This window comes from Homalodisca vitripennis, chromosome 7, assembly GCF_021130785.1.
Source record: "Homalodisca vitripennis isolate AUS2020 chromosome 7, UT_GWSS_2.1, whole genome shotgun sequence".
NCBI lineage: Eukaryota > Metazoa > Arthropoda > Insecta > Hemiptera > Cicadellidae > Homalodisca > Homalodisca vitripennis.
Window position 1 is genome coordinate 129470001 of NC_060213.1, and position 7566 is coordinate 129477566.

Here is a 7566-nt window from a genome sequence, read left to right on the forward strand (position 1 = left end):
CGCTCCCAGCTACGACACAATGCTTGTGTTGTGTTAGTTACGCTACCTACGGTGCGTATTTTGGCATTTGTAAACTTATTCAATGTTCCAAAAACAAATCCGATTGGTCGGTTTAATTATTCAATAAATATTATGTTAGGTTAAACAATAAGTATTTCACACTTTAACAGTATGTTATTTTCTTATAAGCTCGACTCTTGGCACGGAATTATAAGCATGTTATTTATATAACTAACTTGTTATTCAATGCTGGAATAAACTACTTATATATTTATTTATTATAATGCATGTTGTTGGATAACAGTATCAATTCTATTTCCATACGTCATGTTAATTTTCTTTCAACGAAATTCTGTCAGTTTGTGGCTGAGCGTTAGCGAAGCGTTGGAAAATTTAATTTCTGTCTCTCTAATGTATTTGTTTGTCTGTCCGCACTATATTTTGAAAAACGATGTGACTTAAAAACTTGAAATTTTCCAAAGAGCTTCATTTCTATGTAGCCATTTCGATGAGGGTACATATCAAGAACGTAGCCAGCAAGGGGGGGTCCAAGGAGTCCCCCATAAATGTTTTTAGCAATATTACTTATATGTACTGGTGAAAGATCGCTCCCAACATTGAAACAGATCAGAAACTTTTTAAAGGAACAAAGTGGGGAATGAGCGGTTGACTACACTTGCCTTACTTACTGTCCACTACAGAAAAATATCAGACCTCCCCCCAACCAAAAAAAATTCTGGTTACGTTCTTGGTACATATCACTCCATGGATTGGGCTGAGCGTTGGCGAACATTTTTACATCAGTGTTATGCGTAACAAGACAGCAACAAAAAAAGCATAGAATGAATAAATTTGTACACAAACTGAGTAGGTACAATCATATCACACCACATGGCGTAGTATAGCCTAACTACGCCAACACATGCGATACAATCACTTTCATCTGACTTGGTATGAGCACTTTTTATATAAACACAGCTAGAAAACCCAACTTAATGAATGTATCACCAAAAACTGTGAATTTATCACTTGGCAAGATATCTTAAGAAGGATTTCACCTATAAACTTTAGATTTTGCACGAGACTTCCTTTTTAAATAGGCAGAGATGAGTTCTACGACGTAGGCTGACCCAGTTATCATTTCTCTGCTGAGGGGATGTACAAATTTAATTTCCGTATGATTGCCTGTCTGTCTGTCTGGCCACAGGACATCTTGAGAATGCAATGAGCTTTAGCCTTGAAATTGTGCATGCAACTTCAGTGAAGGCTGGTACGAGACACGTACAGTGGCGTAGTCCGCTGTTACAAGACACGTAGAGTGGCGTAGTCCTACATTGTTTTATTACAGCCAACACTACGATAGTAGCGTACTATTTCTACGCATGGTGCCCATTAAATATGTTTTGTCTAAAACGGTACTACTATTCTCGATAAGGCAAGCTATTAAACAGTTCACGTTATGTCGGTGCGAATTTGAGTTCCTGTTTGACTTATAATACATTCCATGTAAAGATAGTTGTAATACAGATAAAACCTTGATCGTTATAAATGTTGATGGTTTTTATTATATAATTTACTAGACGCTCTAATAATGGTTTAAAATAAATTATCGCATCTCCAATGAAACTAAAAGTTTACCTATTTACTTTTTGCATAACTAAAATTTAAATTTCCGGTTTGCACAGCACCGAAATTGACCAAAACAATTTAATTCTTTGAACATGACTTCGTCACCGTGGAGAGAGTCATCACCAGTGGATAGACAAATTTCACGAATTTAATTGTGTTGGATAGTTTCGGTACTGTGCAATACGAATAAATTTAGATGTTGATTTTAACTCTGGTCACGTACACCTAAGAACTAGGATGATTTTTACGACGGTAAACAACTGAATGTATCGGTAAAACATTGGTACGTTCTCAAATTAGTACTCTATGTGCATTGTTCTGAAGAACTTTTGGGCTTTTTACGTCATGTGCTTTGCCGCTCTGATGGTTAAGTAAAATACTCTTTGGCTGACATATTAATCATTATTTGAACGACTATACTTCTCAGTTATTATTGTAATATGGATAAAACAAAACAAAAAAAATCACAGAAAGACGGAGATTTAAACTGAAAATTGTCTTGAATTGAATGGAAAAGTTAATTTCGAAGGGCGGGCTAAATTAAACGAAAACGGGTCGATAATTCGTGCGGACTGCCTGTAATTATTGCAGCTCAGACACGCCATCGCCATCTCAGACAGCGTCGTGAGAGCTCAACAATGGACAACAATGCCGCTAGCTAATCCCTGCCCAACAATGCCGGGCTACAATGCATGGAATTAAAGAGGCTCTACCGCGCGACCTTGCAATTCTTCACGGTTCATCAGTTAATAAATAAATGTGTACGACAAAAAGTACATTATCTGCCAAATCATTAGAATACTTCATAAAACCACAAGTTAAATCAACAAGAGCAACATAATTTCTAATAAAAATGTTACTTAAATCATTAAAAGGTTCAATTGCTACGATGAATATCACAGTTATTAATAATTTAAGATTTTTTTCTAACCATCTAGGTAAGATAGCAAATAAATGCCTTGGGAAGTAGTTTGTCAACCTTGAAGTAGGTAATGCGTCAGCGTTTTCCAATATATGCAAATTTGCCTATGGTTAACATGTTGTACCTAATGTAACCAAAGTCGACCTAATATGACGTTGTTGTAAATACTAGCATGCAGTTTCAGTTGTATTTTATTATTAGAAATAAATGTATTTTCCATAAAAGATATTACTAGCCAAGTTTAGTTTTTAAGCTTCAGATTACAGAGGTTTTCATCGTGAACTAGCATAACGTAACAAAATATACCCAAGAACGAAATAATAAGAAACTAGGGCGCACAAAAAATAATTTACGTATATATTTAATTTTTTATTATTTTTCATAATTCTTTTTCTTTGTTCTAGTGAAACCATTTTTGAAAGACAACTAAAAACGTGTTTTAAAAATAACGTATTGCTCTACATAAATAAGTATTAAGCTGAAGAATTATTAACCATAGGATGTAACCACTGACAAACAAGAAAGTAACCCACTGATAACATTGTATTTTTGTGATTAATTAGTATACAACACAAGCTGCCTGCCATTGTATTCTTTATTGTATTGTAAAAATCAGGTAAACAATATTCCGTACTTACGTAAAAATAAATGAAATAAAACAGCTGATAACTTAGTCACACAGTGGTCTGTCAATTTTTCACCACACCGAGCGATCAGCTGTTATGACCGCATAATCGTAAATAATGCCAACCTGCCGGTAAAAAAATATAGCACAATAAACACGACAGGTAAACGACCAGGACGCTACGCGACCTTCCGACACGGAACGGGACTCAAGTCGGACTGGTTTGGCGGCCGGACGAGACAGGGAACGGGAGAACCGAGATTCGCGGCGAGGCTAGTAGACAAGCTCTCACGCCATTGGTGGACGACATTCGCCTGATTCTCCCGCACGGCACGGCCGCTGTTTACCCCCGGGCAGCGGCTCTTGTGCCTTTTAGATGAGGAAAACAATGGGTGTATAATATACTACGTAGTCTGGCCGTTTGGAGTAAATTACTTGCTGCTTGAGCCCGGAGGGGCACCAGACACTGTAATGTCTACAATTATGTTTTAACGAAAACACTTGCTGCCGACATCTTACGAGAGTAGGCTTAGGCTATGTCGCGTATGCACCCTTTGTTGGACACTAACTTTGTACGTGTTACAAAACTAATCAACACTTGCGAAACACGCATGTGTGCCTCATTGTCACACAAGCGGTTTCAGTCCAACATTAAAAAGGATGTGTACTTGTTGATTTTGTAAAATCAGTTAAACAGTAGGACTAAAGTATGTATAGATTCCCACTTGTGCACGAACTGTAGATATTATCCATCAGACCGCCCACAATTACAATGGGTGATCTAGCGATGTCAAAATTGGGAAATTGCGTTTTCCCATGTAATTAAATTTTCCCATGGTTTAAATAAACCTATGTTTAACAATGATAAATATGACATAACTTACAAATTGTGACCACTTGTAAATGAAAACTCTTGGAAAGCTCTATGTCGGCTGTCTGTAGATGTAAAAAGTTAGGTTAGTTTAGTTTTCTGCATTTATAAATTTAATGGACATTATAGTTATTGTGTGTAGTCTAGGAGCTGAAAGTCAATTTGCATTGTATGATTAAGCAATCTGAGTTTTTTTGAAATAGGTAGAGGAATTTCTAGTAAGACACAAATTTTTTCTCAGCTACCAGACTATTACATGTTTTTGTACCCTACTGCATAATGTGTCTGATCATGCATGCATCCGATTATTAGTGCATCATGGGAAAAACAATTGAATGAGCAAACAAATAGTGTAAATCCAACGTAATATCTACAATTGCAGTAAATATGTGTAGGCTATAACAAACATAACCATTACTTTCATTGGATGTTTTTATAAATGAGCAGTATATAAATGAGCAAAACTAACCTATAATGCAAAGGTACTATGCGATTTTACCCCATACAATAACTATCCAGGATTGTATATGGAGGGATAGGAGCAAGTACAACAAATACTCGTATATTATATGGAAGGGGGGGGGAGTTGATAAAAATCGTCTCTTGATAAATATATCGTAATGTATTTGTAATTTTGAAACAGCCTCTTCAGAATGTGACAACAGGTGGTCACTGTGGATGCGCTGTGATTATCGTTTGAAGTCGGATTTGTGGCATTTTGTTCTCCTAAAGACACATATGATTTGATATTGTACTTGACGTATGCTTTCATTTAAAAGATTTTCGTCTGATTATTGGTGGACTTTCCCCTGATACGGTGGGAAATGAGTTATTTCCTTCGAAACTCGTATAAAATGTAAACTTTAAACAAAGAAGCTTTATATTATTTTTATATTCAACAGATAAAACATCTATAAACGTAAATCTAGGGAAAATTCAGAATGGAAAAATGTAGTATTGCAGGAATACTGATATGTACTAACTTAAATTCTTTTTATAAAACCCAACCAGTCCTTGATCCCCATAGTTATAAAAGTCCTGTTATGATTTCTAGTTAAAAGAATAATATTGACCTAAGTATAATTTTTCAGAATACGACTTCTGGTATTATGAACGCTGTTGTTGTTCCTTTACAAAAATTACTTAAATATTACAAATTTAAAATTGTATTTTGATATTTTTTTTTGCTTCATTGTTCCTTGACTTACTGTAAACATTTATACAATTGTTGGACGTTTACAAAAGTAGTTTTTAATTTTAGGAGAACGTATTGAAACTAGACATATTTAGAAAAATGTGTTTTAAATTCATCAACCGGAATTGATTACTTTTAAAAATATTTAAATTTTTATTGATCCTATACCACCATCTAATTTAAAATTATGTGAAAAAATGTTAATGTATCATGCGGAATAATAATCCGTAACAGATTTCATTTGTATGATTTGAACTTTGCATGAACTTCATTTTAACATAGACAAGAATGAGTTCTAAGATGGTACATGTCCAACCATGGATTTGGCTGAGCGTCATTGATGCCTGTTACTAAGTAGCATATCCTTTGTCACCTGTACACTAGCGTCAATACCAAGTGAGCTAACAATTTGCTGACTAGCAGTTATGCCATATTCTTGCGACGTGTACGCTACAGGTCACTGAGCAGCTTCGTCACTGGTGAACTTGTACGGTTGCCGTACGACAATGTTGGAAACCTAGGAGGGTTTTAGGTGACGAGGCGGTATCGTGGGAGAAGTCAACTCCCGGAAATATTTTGAAAAATGAGCATTAAAAACACTTTTTTAGGTATTTTAACATAAAAATCAATGATAAAGTAAATCATTTGCTAATATTATACCCACATTCCTCAAACTTTTAGTAGGAAATGTTTTTAGTATTTGTTTTATATTTGAATCACACAAAAGTCATATTCAAAGAAGTAGAAATTAAATGTGTTAAACAATATAGTTAAGCTGGAAAGACTATTAACCTCTTTTAGAAATACTTCTTGTTCAGGCGCAAACTTAGAAACAACCGTATTGTTAATTAAATTAGTTTCCTTGTAATTAGCGTGCAGAAACAAAAATGTCGAATTGAACAATATTGTTTAATGAACAATATTTCATATTTTAGTATTAGTCAAATTAGCCTACAAATGCAAACCTGTGGTAACAAATTTTGCTGTATACTAGTATATTACAATTTAGTGGGAATGTTGAGTTCAGCTGTATTTCAACTTCCGCTGAATGCAGCGTCTGAAATCTGACGCTGTCACAGACTGCGTCTGATGAGACAATGAGAACCTCTTCATCTAGATTACAGTTGATTTTGTAGTCTAGATAGATGTCTCTGTTTAAAAACTGATGCAAAGACTTCGTTTTGAGCTTCTTCGTCGCCGACTTTTTTTTTACTTTTTTTTCAGACGGACGTGGACTAGTGATGTGCGATTACGATATGTTATCCCGTCACAGACTAGATTAATACTATACGTCAATTTATTGGTTATTAATGGAATTACGCGTTTAACTTATTTAAGAATACCTAACCTAACCTCACTTACACCATTCACCTGAAATGAGACAGCGCTCATTATTGGCGCGAAAACCAGAATATGATTGTTATACAAAAGCACAAAATGTACTTGTTTGTGGGCCTTATCTTGTTCAACAAATCTTTATTAGGTAAAGCAAATATTTATAAAACTCTTAATAAGAATATAATTTAAAGCTCTAATAAATGTTTGTAATTTACCCTACTGTAAGTTTAATCAATCCTTTTCTGTCCATTAAGTAAGCAAGATTAATGAAATCCTTCCAACTTGTTAGTTAGTTTCCTAGTTAGTAGAGGGAGCTTTAGGAATCATTACGTCATGGTGTAATAAGGTTAAAACTATTTAATACTTTCCGTTCTCGTTAATACACAAAAATCACATTGGGTGTATTACGCATTATTATAATAACATAGAACAGAGGAGATTTTTAGTATATTTCCCTCAAATTGCAGTAATATCCGTTTAAATCCGGTCAAGTGGCAACTATCTATAACATTTAATTTGCATTAAGGCCGGTATCGACAGTGCGAGGCTGCTCGCTGCAAATGCCTCGTGGCGAATGCTCGGGTTTGCCTCGGACTGTGGATACCGGGGTTGCTCGCTATGAGGCGTTCGCATCACACAATGTGAGGCGAGCCGTATGCTTGTCGGTTTTAAAGCAGTGCTCAAAGGTGCCTCGCTCCGAGCTGTGCGTCAAGTGGATACCTGCGCTGTCTGCCTCGCACCATACAAGACACAATTCTGCACCCCAAACCAACAAACCTCCACAACGAAATTGTCATCATGGATAATCATGAAATGATCAGACAACTAGTGAAGTGTTTTAAAACCAAACGTTTACTGTGGAATTCAAAATGCCCTGAGTATTATTATAAAAACAAGAGAGGAGACTTGTGGCGCGAAATATCGCAACTGTAAATGAGTCTCCAGTAGCTAAGAATCTCAGAGTAACAGCTAATCTTTCCTTAGTG

The 7566-nt window shown here is 35.5% G+C and overlaps 1 protein-coding gene across 1 annotated transcript in view; it reads right to left on the minus strand.

Moving 5' to 3' along the window:
• The window catches only part of LOC124366886 (chondroitin sulfate synthase 1), a 70803-nt gene extending 67384 nt beyond the window's left edge, over positions 1-3419 (minus strand). Inside the window, 1 exon segment of the mRNA XM_046823486.1 lies at positions 3190-3419. The gene's annotated coding sequence lies outside the window, so the exon portion shown is untranslated.
• Positions 3420-7566: the final 4147 nt, after the last annotated feature.